The sequence below is a fragment of the Trachemys scripta genome, chromosome 3 (genome assembly GCF_013100865.1).
Source record: "Trachemys scripta elegans isolate TJP31775 chromosome 3, CAS_Tse_1.0, whole genome shotgun sequence".
NCBI classification, from domain to species: Eukaryota; Metazoa; Chordata; order Testudines; family Emydidae; genus Trachemys; species Trachemys scripta.
The window spans coordinates 140,595,742-140,620,274 of NC_048300.1; the positions used below are offsets into that span (position 1 = coordinate 140,595,742).

Below are 24,533 nucleotides of genomic sequence, written 5' to 3' on the forward strand. Positions count from 1 at the left end.
GGAAGAGCTTTTTCTATAGCTCATTGTGAGAGTCAGATTCCTTTGATGGGCCATCAACAGAAAGCTGTCTGTCTTCAACGTAGATTTTACCTGGAGAGTGTTACCTCAGGAGCAAACAAATTTGGGATACAGATCTATAGCCAATATACATAAGAATATAAGACTGGACATACTGGGTCAGACCAAAGGTCCTTCTAACCTAATAGCCTGTCTTCTGACAGCAGCCAATGCCAGGTGCTTTGGAGGGAATGAACAGAACAGGTAATCATCAAGTGATCCATCCCGTCACCCATTCCCAGCTTCTGGCAAACAGAGGCTAGGGACATCATCCTGGCCCATCCTTGCTAATAGCCATTGATGGACCTATCCTCCAAGAACTTATCTAGTTCTTTTTTTGAATGCTGTTATAGTCTTAGCCTTCACAACATTCTCTGGCAAAGAGTTCCACAGGTTGACTGTGCGTTGTGTGAAGAAATACTTCCTTTTGCTTGTTTTAAACCTGCTGCCTATTAATTTCATTTGATGACCCCTAGTTCTTGTGTTATGAGGAGTAAATAACACTTCCTTATTTTCTTGCTCCACACCACTCATGATTTTATAGACCTCTATCATATCCCCCCCCCCATTCATCTCTTTTCCAAGCTGAAAAGGACTTCAGGGTGTTTCTGAGGAGGTAGGCATGGGGCAGACTCTGTCCCCTCAGGCAAGCAGAATGTAGTAGCCTGTCTGCTTAATGAATTGTTCCCATTGACTTTGTGAATTCCCCCGGGAGTATAAAACAGGTGTAAAAGTTTTGAGGCTCCTTTACATTGCCAGAGTGGGGTAAAAGACAGTATGGCCTTATAAATTCTTATGGTGCTTTAGTGATTATGACTGAAAATTTCCTATCAAAATTATGCTCCATGAAGTGTTTGCTACTGATCTTTCTGGAGATGGTCAGTAGTCAATATAAATTGTGTGTTTGATTCCACAGCCCTCCCTTGCTCTTCATTTGCCTTTGTTGTAACACTGAGCATATGGCTGCATATATTAACTAATAACTAGAAATAAAGGCTGAAACCTATTTATATTACTATTTGGCCAGGAGGGTTGGGGATTTCCTCCAATGCTCCCCACTCCCATTCTCCATCCATTGTTTTGTAATTTAAATAAATTACTGAAATAATTGACACCAGAGCGATTATATTGCATTATTTTGCAGAATTTAAAAATACTGTGTGCAGAATTTTTAATTTTTTGGTGCATAATTCCCCCAGGAGTAAACTTAAAAGATTTTAAATTGCAGCAAGGGTGGTTTAGGTTCGACATTAGGAAAAACTTCTTAACTCTCAGGGTGATTAGCACTGGAATTAATTGCCTAGGGAGGTTGTGGAATCTCAATCATTGGAGATTTTTAAGAGCAGGTTAGACAAACACCAGGAAGTGGCGGCCAGCACATCCCTCGGCGTGCGCCGCTTCCTGCAGCCCCCATTGGCCTGGAGCAGCGAACCACGGCCAGTGGGAGCTACGATTGGCCGAACCTGCAGACGCGGCAGGTAAACAAACTGGCCCGGCCCGCCAGGGGCTTTCCCTGAACAAGCGACGGACCGGCTTTGAGAACCACTGGTCTAGATAGTACTTAGTCCTGCCATGAGTGCAGGGGACTGGACTAGATGACCTCTCGAGGTCCCTTCCAGTCTTACAATTCAATGGTTCTATAAGTTAAAAATGCATCATTCACCATTTTGTAACACAATAAAAATGTAATAAATTAAGAATCTGAATAAATGTAAATGAATCTATATAATTAGTTAAATAAATCAGTATATCTACAGTGTATCATCCTGGCTAGTAAAAAGCACCAAATTTAGAGTAAGGACTATATTAATCTGTAAATCAACTTTTTAATGAGTAGTAATCAATGAAAATCAGACTTTCTTTAGGAAAAATAATTAAAAAGTACAAATGCAAAACAAGAATAACATCAATTAAATCATTTTCTTGCTGATTTTAAAAACCAGTGTTTTCAATTGTTTCAATTTAAATCAATCCACTCTGAGAGAGGATAGGTTTTTGTTTTTTTCCCCCATGCCTGCTTATCCTTCACAACTCTGCTGAGGCTACCAAGCAGGCTGTAATTCATTGTAAACTGTGCTGGTGGTTTTTAGGTTAAGAAATGACAGTGAGGTGTGGTAGTAGAAAACCCTAAAACACAACCAAATTCTTTTCATACTGTGGATCCAACAAGACACATACTCCTTTATTAACCTGCTCATTTCCAAGAACAATGTGAATTCAGCATTATTTTTCTAGTTATTAACTGTGCAGTGTCAAGTCTTATTTCCTTTTGTGATATCTTGTGGCAAAGCTAACACATTGTCACACTATCACTGTAGCTTTATTTTGCTAGGACCATCACAATCCTAACGAGACATGGCACTACCCCACCATATGCACCAGAGGGAGGGGGAGGTATTTATTTCCCATGCATTCTGGAAGGAACAATCTCTCATCAATTGTGGATCAGAAGTTCCCACCCATGGGCTCAGAGTAGGATTGTATGATCTGGTGTGGGCTTGCACTAGTCATCTTTATTTTCTTTTGTGGCTGGGAAGGAATTTTTCCCTCACCGCCAGATTGTCTGAAGTGAAGTGTTGAAGGGAAGAGGGGATTGCCTTCCACACAACAGGTCAGGGAGATAGTGAGGAGGGAAAGGAGGTTAGGTCAAGATGTCACAACTTAGTAGGTAGGAGGTATGGCAGGTGTCCATCATAGGCGCCAACTCTGTGGGTGCTCTGAGGCTGGAGCACCCATGGAGAAAAATTAGTGGGTGCTCTGCACCCACTGGCAGCCAAGCTCCCGTCACCCCTGCCCCACCTTCTCCTCCTCCTCCTCTGCCTCCCCCTCCCCGAGCATGCCGTGTCCCTGCTCCTCCGCCTACCTCCCAGCGTTTCTTGCCCGGCCGCTGCCAAACAGTTGTTTGGCAGCATGCTGGGAGGGAGGGAGAGGAGAGGGAATGTGGTGCACTGAGGGGAGAAAGGGGAAGAGGCGGGGCCAGGGCGGGGATTTGGGGAAGAGATGGGAATGGGGTTGGAGCAGGGGTGGGAAGAGGCTGGGCGGGGGGGGCGCATGGAAGGAGTAGAGTGGGGGTGGGGCCGGGGACAGGGATGGGGTCAAGCACCTAGGGGAAAGCGGGGAAGTGGGATATACTGGTAGTTATTTGTTGAACGGGAGTTGGAAGTGGATTTAGATGAAGGTATCGCCCATGGAAGCCAGAAAAAGGGAATTGGGGAACCTAATGTCTAGTACAGCTGTTAGACTTTGGGTACATCTACACTTACCTTCGGGTCCGGCGGCAGGCAATCGATGTTCTGGGATCGATTTATCGCCTCTGGTTTAGACGCGATAAATCGATCCCGGAAGTGTTCGCCGTCGACGCCGGTACTCCAGCTCGGCGAGACGAGTATGCGGCATCGATGGGGGAGCCTCCCTGACGCGTCTGGACCCACGGTAAGTTCGGACTAAGGTACTTCGAATTCAGCTACGTTATTAACGTAGCTGAATTTGTGTACCTTAGTCTGAAGTGGGGGGTTAGTGGGGACCAGGCCTTTGCTTTAAAAAGACCTGCTGGCTAATGTGTAATGAACTGAGTTGGTGTTTAATCTCATACTTCAGTCCGAGGTCAAGGGCATGTGTTCAGCTGCTGATACCACGTGTACATGGTTGATTTACAACTATGATGCCAGTTTATATATGTGGCCATATTTCAAGGCACTTGGTTACCCTTCTTTTTCATGCTGCCTATAGCCAACAAAATAATACAGACAATTAAAAATCAATTAAGAAAAATGAATGTTGTGCAATATTGCTTCAGTAAAAACACATTTTACCACTTCACACATAACAGCTGTGTCTCAGCATTCTTCTATTTTAGTCTGCAAATTTAGGTTCAGATTTGAAAAAAATTGTAGCAGATGGGGATGTTGTATATTACCATATTGCACAGTGTTCTGGCAAATTTTATGGGACTCCAAATACTTTAATATTCTTTTGAAGTGGTGAGATGCTGAAGAAAATCAAGATATTAACTTTAGTCTAAGCTTGGATCACTGACAAAACAGTTCTGTTTTTTCTACCATAAGGAGTTTTATTTCACATTACATTCTGTGGAAAAGAAGATATGCTTTGAAAATGTCTTAAGTATTTCTCCTAACTTACTCTGATACTTGAATAGAAATATTGGCTGTAAGCATTTTATTTTAAAACTCTGATATAAAATAATAATAATGCATTAATTAGGGCTGTTGATTAATTGCAGTTAACTCATGTGATTAACTCAAAAAAATTAATCACGATTACTTGCACTGTTAAAAATAGAATACCAATTGAAATGTATTAAATATTTTTGGATGTTTTTCTACATTTTCAAATATATTGATTTCTGTTACAACACAGAATACAAAGTATACAGTGCTCACTTTATATTATTTTTTATTACAAATATTTGCATTGTAAAAATGATAAACAAAAGAAATAGTATTTTACAATTCACCTCATACAAGTACTGTAGTGCAATCTCTTTATTGTGAAAGTGCAACTTACAAATGTAGATTTTATTACATAACTGCACTCAAAAACAAAACAATGTAAAACATTAGAGCCTACGTGTCCACTCATTTTTACTTCTTGTTCAGCCAATCGCTAAGACAAAACACGTTTGTTTACATTTACGGGAGATACTGCTCCCTGCTTCTTATTTACAGTATCACCTGAAAGTGAGAACAGGTGTTCTCATGGCACTTCTGTAGCTGGCATTGCAAGGTATTTACGTGCTAGATATGCTAAACGTTCGTATGCCCCCTCCTGCTTTGGCCACCATTCCAGAGGACATGCTTCCAAGCTGGTGTTGCTCATTTGAAAAAAAAATGCATTACATAAATTTGTGACTGAACCTCTTGGGGGAGAATTGTATGTCTCCCGTTCTGTTTTACCCGCATTCTGCCAATATTTCATGTTATAGCAGTCTCAGATGATGACTCAGCACATGTTCACTTTAAGAACATTTTCACAGCAGATTTGACAAAATGCAAACAAGGTACCAACGTGAGATTTCTACGGCTAGCTACAACACTTGACCCAAGGTTTAAGAATTTGAAATGCCGTCCAAAATCTGAGAGGGACGAGGTGTGGAACATGCTTTCAGAAATCTTAAAAGAGCAACACTCTGATGCGTAAACTATAGAACACGAACTACCAAAAAAGAAAATCAACTTTCTGCTGGTGGCATCTGACTCAGATAATGAAAATGAACATGTGTCGGTCCGTGCTGCTTTGGATTGTTATTGAGCAGAACCTGTCATCAGCATGGACACGTCCTCTGGAATGGTGGTTGAAGCATGAAGAGACATATGAATCTTTAGCCCATCTGGCACGTCAATATCTTGTGACGCCGGTTACAACAGTGCTATGCAAATGCCTGTTTTCACTTTAAGGTAATATTGTAAACAAGAAGAGGGCAGCATTATCTCCTGCAAATTGTAACCAAACTTTTTTGTCTGAGCAATTGGCTGAAGTAGGACTGAATGGACTTGTAGGCTCTAAAGTTTTACATTGTTTTATTTTTGAATGCAGTTATTTTTTGGTACATAATTCTACATTTGTAAGTTCAACTTTCATGATAGAGATTGCTTTATATGTACTTTTGGTTAAAAATATTTGCACTGTAAAAGAACAAAAGAAATAGAAGTACTGTAGTGCAATGTACCACGTTTTTGTTTTTTCATTCCCCAATTAGACATGGGGAAACAACATAGTACATGGTACTAACATAATCATTAACTTTCCTCTGTTTATCTCAATTGTGTTAACACTTATTTCAGTATCCTGAATCCTAAATGCATGTTTTTTAGACATCTTTTCTTAAATATGGCACCAGTACTGCTATCTGTGCACCACCATGAGTGGTAAAAGGGGGAGTTCCAACCAGGCACTGGTGTTTTTAAACCACTGTGTTGTGCAACTGCTCAGAGTGGGTCTGGATGACAGAGTGATTATAACACAATGAGCTTTCTACCCTAATGCAGCATTGGTGGTAATCATGGTGGGAATTTTTTAAAAGAAAAAAGTCTAATATGTAGAAGAGAGAAGGGACAGCTTGCAAACTGGTTACTCTAGATTTGTTGAGTGCATGGCTCAGCAGAGAAATAAGATTTTCACAATGGTATAGACATAATTTTGGAGTTGATTTTTCATAATAAGGAGGACTCTTTAAAAATCATAGTAATTTTAATATATACTATATTTTGGACCTGTCAACCTTGATTTAGAATTTAGAACCTTGATTTAACAGTTTTTAGAATATATTACTCTTAGTCTTTTCTTCTTATGTTTAAATGAAGCAACTGGATGAAGAGAAGTATTTATTTCTTAATTTAGTCAATAGCATAAAATACTGTAGTTGTAATGTACTTCGTTGTTAGATTTATGTATTCAGTTTAGTCTCGGTTTAATTTCTAAAGGCCAGCAATAGGGTCTGCTAAGCACATCAACTTCATCAAAGGCCCTCAGGGTTTCAGGGTTTATTAAACTGCACTTGGAGAAGTTACAAGAAGTGGAAATTTGGTCAGATGACTATGGAGGAGTATAAAAATATTGTTCGAGCATGCAGGAGTGTAATCAGGAAGGCTAAAACACAACTGGAGTTGCAGCTAGCAAGGGATGTAAAGGGTAACAAGAAGGGTTTCTACAGGTATGTTAGCAACAAGAAAAAGGTCAGGGAAAGTGTGGGACCCTTCATGAATGGGGAAGGCAACCTAGTGACAGATGATGTGGAAAAAGCTGAAGTACTCAATGCTTTTTTTGCCCTGGTCTTCACGGACAAGCATAGTATGGGGAGGAGCTGAGCAGCTCTCAGTGGTGAAAGAACAGGTTAAGGACAATTTAGAGAAGCTGGACAGGCACAAGTCCATGGGTCCAGATCTAATGCATCCAAGGGTGCTGAGGGAGTCGGCTGATGTGATTGCAGAGCCATTAGCCATCATCTTTGAAAACTCATGGCGATCGGGGGAGGTCCCGGACGACTGGAAAAAGGCAAATATAGTGCCCATCTTTAAAAAAGGGAAGAAGGGGAACCCAGGGAACTACAGATCAGTCAGCCTCACCTCAGTCCCTGGAAAAATCATGGAGCAGGTCCTCAAGGAAACCATTTTGAAACACTTGAAGGAGAGGAAGATGATCAGGAACAGTCAACATGGATTCACCAAGGGCAAGTTATACCTGACCGACCTGATTGCCTTCTATGATGAGATAACTGGCTCTGTGGATATGGGGAAAATGGTGGACATGATATATTTTGACCTTAGGAAAGCTTTTGATATGGTCTCCCACAGTGTTCTTGCCAGGAAGTTAAAAAAGTATGGATTGGATGAATGGACTATAAGGTGGATAGAAAGCTGGCTAGATTGTCGGGCTCAACAGGTAGTGATTAATGGCTCGATGTCTAGTTGACAGCCGGTATCAAGTGGAGTACCCCAGGGGTCAGTCCTGGGGCTGGTTTTGCTCAACATCTTTATTAATGATCTGGACAATGGGATAGATTGCACCCTCTGCAAGTTCGCAGATGACACTAAGCTGGGGGGAGAGGTATCTACGCTGGAGGGTAGGGATAGGGTCCAGAGTGACCTAGACAAATTGGAGGATTGGGCCAAAAGAAATCTGATGAGGTTCAACAAGGACAAGTGCAGAGTCCTGCACTTAGGATGGAAGAATCCCATGCACCGCTACAGGCTGGGGACCGACTGGCTAAGCAGCAGTTCTGCAGAAAAGGACCTGGGGATTACAGTGGATGAGAAGCTGGATATGAGTCAGCAGTGTGCCTTTGTTGCCAAGAAGGAGCATTGCCAGCAGATTGAGGGAAGTGATTATTCCCCTCTATTCGGCACTGGTGAGGCCACATCTGGAGTATTGCATCCAGTTTTGGGGCCCCCCACTACAGAAAGAATGTGGACAAATTGGAGAGAGTTCAGCGGAGGGCAACAGAAATGATCAGGGGCCTGGGGCACATGACTTACGAGGAGAGGCTGAGGGAACTGGGCTTGTTTAGTCTGCAGAAGTGAAGAGTGAGGGGAGATTTGATAGCAGCCTTCAACTACCTGAAGGGGGGTTCCAAAGAGGATGGAGTTTGGCTGTTCTCAGTGGTGGCAGATAACAGAACAAGGAGCAATGGTCTCAAGTTGCAGTGGGGGAGGTCTAGGTTGGATATTCGGAAACACTATTTCACTAGGAGGGTGGTGAAGCACTGAAATGGGTTACCTAGGGAGGTGGTGGAATCTCCATCCTTAGAGGTTTTTAAGGCCAGGTTTGACAAAGCCCTGACTGGGATGATTTGGTTGGTGTTGGTCCTACTTTGAGCATGGGGTTGGACTAGATGACCTCCTGAGGTCTCTTCCAACCCTAATCTTCTATGATTCCATGACATTTTTAACAGATTATGTGCACCAAGAGTTCTGCCTGCTTTTAGCAATTCCTCTTCCTCCTTGTAACAGGCGGCCTGGAGGGCTGGACAGTCTAGTACAGCGTGTAACTTCTGACCCCATGCTTGGTTGCGCAGCCTCAGTCTTTAAGGCTGGGGGAGAGAGGGACCCAGGTCCTCCCTCTCCACCGGGTCCCAGCCCAGGGCCCTATGTTTGTCAATCGCTGAACAGGGGCAGCCATCCCAATATGGAGTTTAAACTCACTGCTCTGGGCTATTTCCTACCACTGTCTGTTTAGTTGGGGCATGGCCCCTCTAGTCCAATTAGTTGGGCGGCCTGCTTCTCATAGGGTCCTCTTGTGGGTCTTGAGTGGCACCTTGTCTTGGTCCCAGGCTCCTTTGGGTGGAGCAGTTGCAAGTTGGTGAGGCAGAGACCCACGATGTCCCTGGGCTTCATGTTTTCCTCCAGGTCATTGGTAAAAATGTTAAATAGTGTAGGGTCAAGAACTCTAGGATCCCACTAGAAACACACTCATTCAGAGTCTCAATGTGTGGATGAGATGATGGTGTAGAGAGGAGGGGTTTACATTCATTAGGAACTGGGGAAACTTCTGGAATGGGGGGAGCCTATCCAGGAAGGATGGGCTCCACCTAAACCAAAGTGGAACCAGACTGCTGGCACTAAACATTAAAAAGGTTGTAGAGCAGTTTTTAAACTAGGAGATGGGGGGAAAGCCGACTGCTGCAGAGGAGCATGTGGATCGGGCAGAGACTTCTCTTAGGGGAGAGTCTAATGATAGAGAATCTCCAGGTTATAGTCAGGAGCAGATGATGGAAGAGGATAAAGTAGGGGCCAGATCAGATGATAAACATTCACATAAAAAAGAATCTGATACATCAGAAAAGGGCAGACAAATAAACAGTGACAAGTTTTTTAAGTGCTTGTACACAGATGCTAGAAGTCTAAATAATAAGATGGGTGAACTAGAGTGCCTTATGATAAAGGAGGATTTTGATATAATAGGCATCACAGAAACCTGGTGGACTGAGAGCAATCAATGGGACACAATCATTCCGGGGTACAAAATATATCGGAAGGACAGAACAGGTCGTGCCGGGAGGGGGGGGGGAGGGAGTGGTACTATATGTGAAAGAAAATGTACAATCAAATGAAGTAAAAATCTTAAGCAAATCTGCATGTTCCATAGAATCTTTATGGATAGAAATTTCATGCTCTAATAAGAATATAACATTAGGGATCTATTATCGACCACCTGACCAGGACGGTGATAGTGATGATGAAATTCTAAGGGAAATTAGAGAGGCTATCAAAATTAAGAACCCAATAATAGTGGGGGATTTCAATTATCCCCATATTGACTGGGAACATTTCACTTCAGGATGAAATGCAGAGATAAAATTTCTCGATACTTTAAATGACTGCTTCATGGAACAGCTGGTATGGGAACCCACAAGGAGAGAGGCAACACTAGCTTTAGTCCTGAGTGGAGCGCAGGACCTGGTCCAAGAGGTAACTATAGCAGGACCGCTTGGAAATAGTGACCATAATACAATAGCATTCAACATCCCTGTGGTGGGAAGAACATCTCAACAGCCCAACACTCCGGCATTTAATTTCAAAAGGGGGAACTATGCAAAAATGAGGGGGTTAGTTAAACAGAAGTTAAAAGGTACAGTGACTAAAGTGAAATCCTTGCAAGCTGCATGGGCGCTTTTTAAAGGCACCATAATAGAGGCCCAACTTCAATGTATACCCCAAATTAAGAAACACAGTAAAAGAACTAAAAAAGAGCCACCGTGGCTTAACAACCAAGTAAAAGAAGCAGTGAGAGATAAAAAGACTTCCTTTAAAAAGTGGAAGTCAAATCCTAGTGAGGCAAATAGAAAGGAGCATAAATGCTGCCAAATTAAGTACAAGAATGTAATAAGAAAAGCCAAAGAGGAGTTTGAAGAACGGCTAGCCAAAAACTCCAAAGATAATAACAAAATGTTTTTTAAGTACATCAGAAGCAGGAAGCCTGCTAAACAACCAGTGGGGCCCCTTGATGATCGAGATACAAAAGGAGCGCTTAAAGACGATAAAGTCATTGCGGAGAAACTAAATGGATTCTTTGCTTCTGTCTTCACGGCTGAGGATGTTAGGGAGATTCCCAAACCTGAGCTGGCTTTTGTAGGTGACAAATCTGAGGAACTATCACAGATTGAAGTGTCACGAGAGGAGGTTTTGGAATTAATTGATAAACTTAACATTAACAAGTCACCGGAACCAGATGGCATTCACCCAAGAGTTCTGAAAGAACTCAAATGTGAAGTTGCGGAACTATTAACTAAGGTTTGTAACCTGTCCTTTAAATCGGCTTCTGTACCCAATGACTGGAAGTTAGCTAATGTAACGCCAATATTTAAAAAGGGCTCTAGAGGTGATCCCGGCAATTACAGACCGGTAAGTCTAACGTCGGTACTGGGCAAATTAGTCGAAACAATAGTTCTTCTTCGAGTGATTGTTCATGTCCATTCCAAGCAGGTGTGTGCACGCCGCGTGCACGCCAGCCGGAAGATTTTACCATAGCAGTGTCCGTAGGGTCAGCTCCGGCGCTTAGGCTTACACACCTCGGTTACTCAGCGTAGGCAGTTTAGGCCTCCGCAGGCCCCGCATCCGTATCAACCTCAAAATCGAGGGGATGCCGGGTGAAGAAGACCGCGGATGGGCAGGAGGAGGCAACAACAGCAGCCCTTCGGCCAGTCTTCTACCCAACCAAGGCCTCCGCAGGGGCCTAGGCCACCGTTTTGAAGGTTCGGTTGAGGATGGCCTACCGGACACATCTCTGGATCTTCCCAACCTCACCTTTTCATCATGTCTTTCCCTCTTCTATCGTGCGTGGGTCCGGATCACGTCAGACGCTTGGGTGCTTCGCACGGTAGAGGAGGGATATTCTATCCAGTATTCCTCCCTCCCGCCCCACCAGCTCCCCTCCCCATCCTTCTTCAGGGACCCTCTCACGAGCAACTTCTCCGTCAAGAAGTTCAGTCCCTCCTTACAGCAAGGGCAGTGGAGGAGGTGCCTCGAGATCTTCGGGGCAAGGGCTTCTATTCTCGATATTTCCTAATACTGAAAGTGAAAGGGGGCCTCAGACCTATTCTGGACTTGCGACGTCTCAACAAGTTTGTCAAAAAGCTCAAGTTCCGTGAAGGAGCGCAGGCTGCATTCTCTGGATGTTCGCAGGGCTCTCGCGTCCTATATAGAAAGGACGAGACCCTTCAGGAAGACGACCCAACTTTTCGTCGCTGTGGCTGACAGTAAGAAGGGGCTCCCGGTCACGTCACAGAGGATCTCGTCTTGGATCAGAACCTGCATCCAGGAGTGCTACAGTCGGGCCAATGTGCCAGCCCCACCTATCACGGCCCACTCCACAAGAGCGCAGGCCTCTTCAGCTGCGTTCCTGGCCCACATCCCAACACAGGAGATTTGTAGAGCGGCCACCTGGTTCTCAATACATACCTTTACGGCTCACTACGCCATTACGCACCAGGCTAGGCAGGATGCTGCATTTGGCTGTGCAGTCCTCCAGGCTGCAGTGACCTCCGACCCCACCACCTAGACTTGGGCTTGTGAGTCACCTGCTTGAAATGGACATGAACAATCACTCGAAGAAAAACGGTTACTCACCTTCTCGTAACTGTTGTTCTTCGAGATGTGTTGTTCATGTCCATTCCAATACCCACCCTCCTACCCCTCTGTCGGAGTATCGGCAAGAAGGAACTGAGGCAGTGGGGGGTCGGCTGGCCCCTATATACAGCGCCGTGAAGGCGCCACTCCAGGGGGCATCTGAGCCGATCCTACGGATGCTGCTATGGTAAAATCTTCCGGCTGGCGTGCACGCGGCGTGCACACACCTGCTTGGAATGGACATGAACAACACATCTCGAAGAACAACAGTTACGAGAAGGTGAGTAACTGTTTTTTAAGAATAAAATTGTCTGACACATAGAAAAACATAAACTGTTGAGCAATAGTCAACATGGTTTCTGTAAAGGGAAATCGTGTCTTACTAATCTATTAGAATTCTTTGAAGGGGTCAACAAACATGTGGACATAATGTACTTAGATTTCCAGAAAGCCTTTGACAAGGTCCCTCACCAAAGGCTCTTATGTAAATTAAGCTGCCATGGGATAAGAGGGAAGGTCCTTTCATGGATTGAGAACTGGTTAAAAGACAGGGAACAAAGGGTAGGAATTAATGGTAAATTCTCAGAATGGAGAGGGGTAACTAGTGGTGTTCCCCAAGGGTCAGTCCTCGGACCGATCCTATTCAACTTATTTATAAATGATCTGGAGAAAGGGGTAAACAGTGAGGTGGCAAAGTTTGCAGATGATACTAAACTGCTCAAGATAGTTAAGTCCAAAGCAGACTGTGAAGAACTTCCAAAAGATCTCACAAAACTAAGTGATTGGGCAACAAAATGGCAAATGAAATTTAATGTGGATAAATGTAAAGTAATGCACATTGGAAAAAATAACCCCAACTATACATACAATATGATGGGGGCTAATTTAGCTACAAGAAATCAGGAAAAAGATCTTGGAGTCATCGTGGATAGTTCTCTGAAGATGTCCACACAGTGTGCAGAGGATGTTAGGAATCATTAAAAAGGGGATAGAGAATAAGACTGAGAATATATTATTGCCCTTAGATAAATTGATGGTACGCCCTCATCTCGAATACTGCGTACAGATGTGGTCTCCTCATCTCAAAAAAGATATACTGGCACTAGAAAAGGTTCAGAAAAGGGCAACTAAAATGATTAAGGGTTTGGAACAGGTCCCATATGAGGAGAGATTAAAGAGGCTAAGATTCTTCAGCTTGGAAACGAGGAGACTAAGGGGAGTATGATAGAGGTATATAAAATCATGAGTGATGTGAAGAAAGTGGATAAGGAAAAGTTATTTACTTATTCCCATAATACAAGAACTAGGGGTCATCAAATGAAATTAATAGGCAGCAGGTTTAAAACAAATAAAAGGAAGTTCTTCTTCACGCAGCGCACAGTCAACTTGTGGAACTCCTTGCCTGAGGAGGTTGTGAAGGCTAGGACTATAACAGAGTTTAAAAGACAACTGGATAAATTCATGGTGGTTAAGTCCATTAATGGCTATTAGCCAGGACAGGTAAGGAATGGTGTCCCTAGCCTCTGTCTGTCAGAGGATGGAGATGGATGGCAGGAGAGAGATCACTTGATCATTGCCTGTTAGGTTCACTCCCTCTGGGGCACCTGGCATTGGCCACTGTCGGTAGACAGGATACTGGGCTAGATGGACCTTTGGTCTGACCTGGCACGGCCTTTCTTATGTTCAGTGATGATACCCTGTTTACTATTACATTTTGAGACCTATCAGTTAGCCAGTTTTTAATCCATTTAATATGTGTTATATTAATTTTATATCATTCTAGTTTTTAATCAAAATGTCATGCAGTACCAAGTCAAAGGCCTTAGGGAAGTCTAAGTATATTGCATCATGTCTATTACCTTTGTCAACCAAATGTCATAAATAAAAAGAAAAGATTTCAAGTTAGTTTGACAGGATCTATTTTTTATTAACCCTCAGTGATTGGCATTAATTACTCTCCTTTAATTTTTATTAATCTAGTCCGGTATCAACCACTTCATTATCTTGCCTGGGATTAATGACAGACTGACAGGCCTACCTGGGTCATCTCATTTACCCATTTTACATATTGGCACAACATTAGCTTTATTTGTCTTCTGAAACTTCCCCAGTGTTCTAAGGCTTAATGAAAATCAACATTTATGGTCCAGCAAGCTCCTCAGCTAGTTCTTTTAAAACTCATGAATGCAAATTATTCAGACCTGCTAATTTAAAAATGTCTAATTTTAGTAGCTACTGTTTTACATTCTCCTGAGATCCTGATGGAATGGAGAATGTTTCATCATCATATGTTATACTTACATTATCTGGCTTTTTCACCAAATACAGAACAGGAATATCCATTGAATACATCTGTCTCTTCTGTCTTGTTATTGATAATTCTACCGTTTCCATCTAGTAATGGACCAATACCAGTGTTAGAATTCTTTTTGTTCTTAATGTATTTAAAAACTCCTTACTGCCCTTAACACTGCAGGTCATAATTTCTCCTTGTGTCTCTTTGTTTCCCTTACCAATTTGTTTACAGTTCTTAGCTTCTGATTTATATCCATTACTATCAGCTTCTTTTTTCTTCCATTTGTTATATATTATTTTTTTTTAAAAATTATAACTGCCTTCATTTTCCCTCTTAACCAGATTGTTTTCAAGCAGTATGGCCTTCTTCCTCAGTTATGGCATTTTGAGCATCTAGTAAAGGGTTCTTAAACAATTCCCAATTATCATTCATATTTTTCTGATTCAGTTCTTCCTCCTAGCTGATTTGGCTCATAATTGTTTTCAGCGTTGTGAAATTGGTCCTTTTAAAGTGCCAATACTGGTCTGGACTTTATTCTGTTAGTATATTATAAATGTGATCAAGTCATGATCACTTGTACCTAAGCTACCTTTAATTTTTAATTCAGACAAATACAAATTGTAATACCTAGTATTTGCATAATATTTTTTCCAAGATGTTTTATGTACAGTAGTTCAGAAATATTGAAGAGTGATCAATAAAACAGTGCTTCAGTTTGTAATTCTGTTTGATGTAATGTTCATGCTACCACAATCTCATACAAGTTTCCAGCATCTGAGTGAGGTGTTCTGGGTGCAACTGGATGAAAGTTTCCCCTATAAAGCCAACAAATCTTTACTTCAGCCCTTTTTACTAAAAATTGAAAAGAAATTAACTTTATCAGTGCAGTTTTGCATGTTTTTATCAGAAGCAAAAAGTGCCTTTTGACAGCACTTTGAACTACAGCATAAGAAGAATGCCAAAAGATAAACTCCAGTTATTGCAATACAAATAAATAGGTTATTACTTTTTTTGAGCATTAGCTCAAAAGTGAACAGTGCCTTTTATATTGATATAAGGATGTAATTCACCACTGCTCTGCCTCTTCTATAGTCATTAATGTTTTACATCAACTTTGTTTACAAAATCAGAAGTGGGGGAAAGAGAGAGAATCCTGCCTCTGGCTTTTTCAGTCATTCTGAATTTATAATCTTTTAATCAAAGCTGGATTCTTCCCTCTATTACTAGCCTTTTGTCTGTTTATGCTGGAAGGACAGGAGACCTTTAATTAGGCTGCAGCTTTATTTTAAAAAATATCTGGGAGTACCTGACATAAAATTGTACAGTGCAGGTAATTCCATGATTATTTCCATATACTTGGGGGCTCCATTATCCTTCCCATTCATATTATCCTGCCACCCTCCCCCATCTGAGGGTTGAGAGGGGATTGACTGTCTCCTGGACTGGTCGTAGGAGCCCCAAACCCTCTCTTTCTTCTCCTTTAAAGTATGTCTCCTTTAAATCCTTTACCAACCATTTTGTATCTATTCTCAATGGAGTACATGAACTGGACATCCACCAGAAGTTTACATAATGAGTTGTGACATTACAGTATAGCCTCCCTTTCCTACCCTAATAGGTCCCCAACCTGCTGTGGGGAAGGCAAAAAACCCAAACAATTCCTTCTCGTCCCTCCAAGAAAAGAAGCGACTAGTGTAACGACCACAGCAGATCATGATGAAATGTGGTATTTTAACTCCTTCCGTGAGTGGGAGGGGGGTGTTTGCCTAGTGCAGGTTAAAGAGGGCTTTCCTGCAACTTTCCTGAGTATAAATACTCCCCCTCTCTTAAACCTCTCTTCTGGTCAACTAGAGAGGAAGGAGGCAGCCACCAATCTGGTCCAGCTGTGTTGTTTTCCTGCTTCCTACTGGGAAAAGGTAATCTACTTGGAAGGGAGGGGCCTTAAGGGACAACAGCTCCCTTGTCACCAGGCTGCCATATAAGCCCCATCTCTGTCAAGCTGGTCAAAGGGTCCTCACTGCAGTGAGGACATTGGCCGAATATACTTATGATACAACTATCTTCTTTCTAAAAAGTGAATCTAGAAAATGTGAGCTATAGAGCTAATTTCACCGAATGACTGTTTGGCTTTTGCCCACATAGAACCTGGTGGAGTTCCCTGATGGTGAAAAGTTGAGTAGGAGAGGCTGCATCCATAAAAAGAGTCTGCAAGCTTTCCTCCACTAGAGGGGCCATTACATGCCAATAAAGTCCAAAATGCTGGCGAGGAAGGGGCATCCACAGAAATGTTGATTCCATGTAGCCCTACAGCAGCCTGTGCTGCTGGCATTTTTATTTTATCTCGGAATTGAATTTTCTTCTATACTAAAGAAAAATCTTAGTCTTCTTTAGTTCTTTAGTTCTAAAAGAACCACCTTGAAATTGAACTTCAAAACAGTGAAAATGAGACTGATAACTGGCTATAACTATGGGAGCAGTTGCTTTATAAGACATAAAAAGAAGAACAGGAGTACTTATGGCACCTTAGAGACTAAGCTTATGCTCTAATAAATTTGTTAGTCTCTAAGGTGCCACAAGTACTCCTGTTCTTCTTTTTGCGGATACAGACTAACACGGCTGCTACTCTGAAACCTGTCATTTTATAAGACATGTAATTCAGACCGTTAGTTTAAACACACTCTCATTGACTTCAGTGGTGCAGAATTTCACGTCCATTGTGTTCATGAAATGGATGACATTTCTAATGATTTTTCTTTTAAAAGTCAAGAGTTAACTTACTTCAAATTTATCATCATCATTAAACCTATTGTTGCAGACAGACATTTTTGGTGACTCTTTAGTCGAAGTTCTTCCAATTCAGTGTGCACATTCAGTTCAGTATCTTAAGTGCTATTTCTGAGCTCGGATTTCATCACAAGAAAATTATGCAATCTTCCAGTCACTTTCACTTTGCTATAAAAATAGTGGCAGCTCATTATTCTGCCTTTGCAATCTAAACCAACAACCATTAACATGTGAACAAAATATATCAAATTAGTTCACCTTTGACAGGAGATTTTTGGTAGCAGTGCCTGTTCGGCCCCTGCTTGCACTCCGGACATCCTCATGACCTGTACTGAGGACTATACAGAGCTGCGTGAGTGAACTGCCCTCAGTTTCTTCTCAACCGTTTGACAGCCTGAGACACAGTATCTAGCATGTAAGCTCAGCTTTGCTCTAGCTTAGTCCTGAGTTCTTATTCCTAGTTCTAATTTGTTTAGTTTATTTAGTTCTCTTATTTATTTTATAATAATACCTCTTTAGTTAACTTTTGGTTTTCCATTTAATATGCCCTCCTACTCCCTTTCTGAGATGTTTTCTCAGGGCCGTTATCAGTCTGGTGTGCCAGAATACCTGGGATTCAAGGGCTGCCTTACCTGCCAGGAATCTATCTGGTCAGCGACGGATATTCCCAATGTCAGGTAGACACCCACATTGCAGCAATGTTCAAGGTTCTGCTAATTTTTTAAAAGCAGATCTTGGGGAAAAAAACAGGTGATTAAACTTAGGCTTTTCATGGTGGAGTGCACTCTCCAACCAGCCATGGTCCAGGCCCAGATACATCCCTCTGGACAGTGGCCTCTGTGTGAGCACAGTGCCCCATCAAACATCGTACTCCACTTGCCTATGTCTTCATGGGATAAGAAAATGGAGGGTACCAGTAAAATTCCTAAGAAAAGAAGTTTCTGGGTCACCTCAGAGAGTTTACTTCAAAAAAGCCTCAATCACCATCAGGAATGACCAATTTAAAGACCTTGTGTCACAGGAAGGGTACTCCTGAGGCTCCAGGCTTCTCTGGTATTAGAGCTTGTTGGAGACCTTGAGCTCCTCAAAGACCCACAGCACCAAGCAGACCTTGGTACTAAAGTCATCTGCTGTACCATGATCATTTCAGCAGAGACTCTAAACACTCTGCCTCTAGAAAGTCTGTAGCATAGACAGACTTTTCAATACCACCTCTGGTACCTAAACAGGTGATCCAGACTGCAACATCAGAACTTCTGAGATAAATATAGTTTGGTATTGGTACCATTATCTAGACAACTACTCCTGAAATAATAGACTTCCTAGGTATCAGCACAGATTTACCTGGTAACATAGGCGTTTAGATTGTCCAAAGTCTTGGTGTCTGAGTCAGAGTCTCGTGTATTGATGGGTACTGAATGGCTGTTGGTACCGAGATCTGCAGGGACTCTGAAACTTTACCTTTCTCTGGTAGCCTGGTTCTCCAGAACCATCAGCATAAGGCGAATAATCATCCTTGCCTCCAATGTCTGCTCCTCCTCTGGACTGTGTTGAGGACTCCTCTTCAGATTCTCAGATCTTTGTGCAGGGATCCCCTACATATCGCTATGGCGCATCTCTCCTCACACCTTAACTGAGAAGGAAACCCCAAAGGAAAGACCATTTCATGCCTCACTGTTACAAGCAGCATTGGATGCCTCCCTCTCTCCCTCATGATCCCCCCCAGTGACCATATTGGAACCCATGGGCAGCCTATTGTCAGCAGTTTTCAAGAGCTCATAGCTGTTCCCATAGGGATCATAATGGAAGATAGTCTACTTCTCCATTTCTCCCTCCTCAGCCCCTACCACACAAGGAGTCTTTTGAAGAGCAAGAGCCTGGAGCAAACAAAAAGGTGACACCACAAACTAATATATCCTCATCTTTTCCAGATGAGGCTTTGATATCTTCTCTGCCTCTATATACCAAGGATTTTAAACAGTTTCAGCAGCTGATAAAATGGATTGCTGACTCATTTCAGATTCCAGTGGAAGAGGTCCAAGAGTCACAATATAACTCTTGGCCATCGTCCACACAACAGTCTCTGCATAGGAAAGATAGAAGTATGGCAAGAGACCACCATGGCTTAACCAGGAGATCTTCAATGATCTGAGACTCAAAAAAGAGTCCTACAAAAAGTGGAAACTAGGTCAAATTACAAAGGATGAATATAAACAAATATATAGGGAGAAAATTAGAAAGGCCAAGGCACAAAATGAGATTAAACTAGCTAGAGACATAAAGGGTAAGAAGATAATATTCTACAAATACATTAGAAGCAAGAGCAAGAGGAAGACCAAGGAGAGGGTAAGTCTGTTACTCAATCAGTGGGGAAAAACAATAACAGAAAATGTGGAAATGACAGAAGTGCTAAATGACTTTTTGTTTGTTTTCACCAAAAAGGTTAGTCGCCATTGGACATCTAACATTGTGAATGCCCATGCAAATGAGGTAGGATCAGAGGCTAAAATAGGGAAAGAACAAGTTAAAAATTACTTATACAAATTAGCTGTCTTCAATTCACCACGCCCTGATGAAATACGTCATAGACTATTCAAGGAGCTGACTGAAGAGATTTCTGAGCCAGTAGCAATTACCTTTGAAAAGTCACGGAAGATGAGAGAAATTCCAGAGGACTGGAAAAGAACAAATATAGTGTCCATCCATAAAAAGTGAAATAAGGACAACCCAGGGAATTACAGACCAGACATCTTAACCTCAGTACCTGGAAAAATAATGGAGCAAATAATTAAGCAGTCAATTTGCAAACACCCAGAAGATAAGGTGATAAGTAACAATCAACATGGATTTGTCAAGAATAAATCATGTGAAACCAATCTAATATCTTTCTTTGGCAGGGTAACAAGCCTTGTGGATTGGGGGGGGGACACCAGTAGATGTGGTATTATTTGCCTTTAGTAAGGCTTTTGAATTTGATACTGTCTTGCATGACCTTCTCATAAAAAAAACTAGGGAAATGCAACCTAGATGGAACTATTATAAGGTGGGTGCATAACTGGTTGGAAAACCATTCCCAGAGAGTAGTTACCAGTGGTTCAGAATTAAGCTGGAAGCGCATATTGAGTGGGGTCCCACAGGGATTAGTTCTGGGTCTGATTCTGTTCAATATCTTCATCAATGATTTAGATAATGGCATAGAGAGTACACTTACAAAGTTTGTGGACGATACCAAGCTGGGAGGGGTTGCAAGTGCTTTGGAGGATAGGATTAAAATTCAATATGATCTGGACAAACTGGAGAAATAGTCTGAAGTAAATAGAATAAAATTCAAGAAGGACAAATGCAAAGTATTCCACTTGGAAGAAACAGTCAGTTGTACACATTGTGACAAAGTTCCTCCTCTGCCTTGGTGGGTCCTGTGCTATCTGGTGGATTTGCTTATCTCAGAGATTCATGGCAGCCTTCAGTTTGGCCGTTTTTGCTAGAGACTCAAACCTGCCGTTCACTCAGCTAACCTCATCACTGGCCAGCATGGGGGAAATGGAGAACAATCTCCGCAGTCTCTGTTGTCCCACCTTGTGGGTCAGGGACAGGCCAGATCCCTTTCCAAATTAGACCTTCCCCTTTGGTATGTCTTACAGACCAGATCAACTCCTCCTGTGTCAGATAGGGAGTTGGGCGGATGGGGAGAACTCGGGCCTGCCCTCTACACTGGGTTCCAGCCCAGGCCCTGTGGATAGCAGCTGTCTACAACATCTCCTGTATCAGCTGCGTGACAGCTAAAACTCCCTGGGCTACTGCCCCATGGCCTCCCCCCAGCACCTTCTTTATCCTCACCGCAGGACCTTTCTCCTGAAGCCTGATAACGCTCGTACTCTTCAGTCATCCAGCAGCACGCCTTCTCATTCCTTGTTCCTTGCATGCCACTCACTAACTGATGGGAGGTCCTTTTTAAACCAGGTGTCCTGATTAGCCTGCCTGCCATAATTGCTTTTAGTACATTCTTAATTGGCTCCAGGTGTCTTAATTAGCTTGCCTCTCTTAGTTGGTTCTAGCAGGTTCCTGATTGCTCTAGGGCAGCCCCTGCTCTTGTCACTCAGGGAACAGAAAACTATTCATCCAGTGGCTAGTATATTTTCCTTCTACCAGACTCCTGCACCCAACTGGTCTGGGTCTGTCACAACATGCAAAATGGGAAATGACTGCTTAGAAAGAAGTACTGCAGAAAGGGATCTAGGGGTCATAGTGGATCACAAGCCACATACGAGTGACCAGTGTAACACTTGCAAAAAGGCAAATTTCATTCTGGGATGATTAGCAGGAGTGTTGTAAGCAAGACATGAGAAGTAATTCTTCTGCTCTACTCCACACTGATTAGGCCTCAACTGGAGTATTGTGTCCATTTTGGGGCACCACATTTCAGGAAAGATGTGGACAAATTGGAGAAAGTTCAGAGGAGAGCAACAAAAATGATGAAAGGTCTAGAAAACATGACCTGTGAGGGAAGATTGAAAAAATTGGGTTTGTTTAGTCTGGAGAAGAGAAGACTGAGAGGGGACATGTTAAGAGTTTTCAAGTACATAAAAGGTTGTTACAAGGAAGAGGGTGAAAAAATGTTCTTGTTAACCTCTAAGGATAGGGCAAGAAGCAATGGCCTTAATTGCAGCCAGGGCAGTTTAGGCTGGACATTAGGAAAAATTTCCTAATGGTCAGGATGGTTAAGCACTGGAATAAATTGCTTAGGGAGTTTGTGGGGTTTCCATCATTAGAGATTTTTAAGAGTAGGTTAGACAAACATCTGTCAGGGGTGGTCTAGATCAGGGTTGGCCAACCTGTGGCTCCAGAGCCACACGTGGCTCTTCAGAAGTTAATAGGCGGCTCCTTGTATGGGCACCGACTCGGGCTGGAGCTACAGGTGCCAACTTTCCAACGTGCCAGAGAGTGCTCACTGCTCAACCCCCTGCTCTGCCCCAGGCCCTGCCCCCCCTCCACCCCTTTCACCCCCTCCCCTGAGCCTGCCATGCCCTCACTCCTCCCCTTGCCCTCCCCCCCCTCCCCCGAGCCTCCTGCGTGCCACAAAACAGCTGATCAGGAGGTGCGGGGAGGGAAGGGGAGGCACTGATCGGTGGGGCTGCCGGTGGGTGGGAGGCACTAGGAGCGGGGGGCGGGAGCTGACGGGGACTGCTGACATATTACTGTGGCTCTTTGGCAATGTACATTGGTAAATTCTGACTCCTTCTCAGGCTCAGGTTGGCCATCCCATTCTAGATAATACTTAGTCCTGCCATGAGTGTAGGGGACTGGACTAGATGACCTCTTGAGGTCCCTTCCAGTCTCACGATTCTATGATGGATTAGCTTTATCAGTAACTGAGACTACTTGATTCTGTCAAAACTATGTTGCCAGCTAATGCACCACATACATGTAAATGAGCCAACAAAAAGTATGGTTCTCCAAGCAAAAAACTGAATTTTTATTTTTTACACCCTGAGCTGTAATCTAACCCCATTGTGCTTCTCTGGCACAGGAAAAAAAGCGAGAAAGCCCATAGACCTTCCTAGCTGAGGATTCCGTTACTGTCATTTACAATAAGGCTCCTTTACACCACTCTGGCAAGGTTAAGGAGCCTTAATTGACTAAGTATCAGAGGGGTAGCCGTGTTAGTCTGGATCTGTAAAAAAACAACAGAGAGTCTTGTGGCACCTTTAAGACTAACAGATGTATTGGAGCATAAGCTTTCGTGGGTGAATGCCCACTTCATCAGACGCATGTAATAGAAATTTCCAGAGGCAGGTATAAATATGCTGGCAAGAATCAGTCTGGAGATAACAAGGTTAGTTCAGTCAGGGAGGATGAGGCCCTCTTCTAGCAGTTGAGGTGTGAACACCAAGGGAGGAGAAACTGCTTCTGTAGTTGGATAGCCATTCACAGTCTTTGTTTAATCCTGATCTGATGGTTTCAAATTTGCAAATGAACGGAAGCTCAACAGTTTCTCTTTGGAGTCTGGTCCTGAAGTTTTTTTTTTGCTGTAAGATGGCTACCTTTACATCTGCTATTGTGTGGCCAGGGAGGTTGAAGTGTTCTCCTACAGGTTTTTGTATATTGCCATTCCTGACATCGGACTTGTGTCTATCCTTTTACGTAGTGACTGTCCAGTTTGGCCAGTGTACATAGCAGAGGGGCGTTGCTGGTTAGCGGGTTGTCTGTGGGCGAGGACTGGCCTGCCTCCCAAGGCCTGTGAAAGCGAGGGATCATTGTCCAGGATGGGTTGTAGATCACTGATGATACATTGGAGAGGTTTAAGCTGAGGGCTGTAGGTGATGGCCAGTGGAGTTCTACCAACAGAACATCAGTGATCTACAACCCATCCTGGGCAACAATCCCTCACTTTCACAGATCTTGGGAGGCAGGCTAGTCCTTGCCCACAGACAACCCGCTAACCTTAAGCATATTCTCACCAGCAACCACACACCGCACCATAACAACTCTAACTCAGGAACTAATCCATGCAACAAACCTCGATGCCAACTCTGCCCACATATCTACACCAGCAACACCATCACAGGACCTAACCAGATCAGCTACAACATCACCGGTTCATTCACCTGCACGTCCACCAATGTTATATATGCCATCATGTGCCAGCAATGCCCCTCTGCTATGTACATTGACCAAACTGGACAAAGAAAACAGGGGTTTTGCAAGCATGTATACTTGTTAGAAAGACTTGCACAGGAGGTCATGAAGTACATTAGCAGTATTTTACATAGTTTTCAGGTTCTTCAGACAAATCATACAAACAAAAGATAGGGAAAGAAGGCATACTCTAATGTATTATCACTTCTAGTATATAATTTCCATTGTGTACTGTTTGGGCAGAAATTCTTGATCGATTGGAAAAGCACGTGTCTCTCTTACTAAGTAAGATATTTAATGATATTCCCGGTTACTTAACAATCTGCTGCTATTGCAAAACTTTAACTTACTTACAGTCAAAATAATAGAAATGCTTCAGTGCAAACTGTACTGAAGGCCTGCTACATAAAGAATATTATGGTCAAACTAACAGGAATCTTTATTTAATAGTCCACATGCCTATCCAGTCTACATAGAATATATTAAATAATTTCATTTAATTTAAACTACTTTTCTGGATGCCCGTAAGAAATCCAGTGAACCTTTAAAATACTTTTTCATTTATTTTTAGTATAAATAAGAATTCAGTAGGATTAAAAACTATGGATTTGATCCAAAGTCCATTGGCGTCACTATGGATATTTTTCCATTGACTTCAGTGAGCTTTGGGTCAGGTCCTA

The 24,533-nt window shown here is 42.7% G+C and overlaps 1 protein-coding gene across 1 annotated transcript in view; it reads left to right on the top strand.

Annotated features, from left to right (window-relative positions):
• ME1 (malic enzyme 1) overlaps window positions 1–24,533 on the top strand; it is a 312,509-nt gene that overhangs the window by 36,966 nt on the left and 251,010 nt on the right. The gene's annotated exons all lie outside the window — the stretch shown is intronic.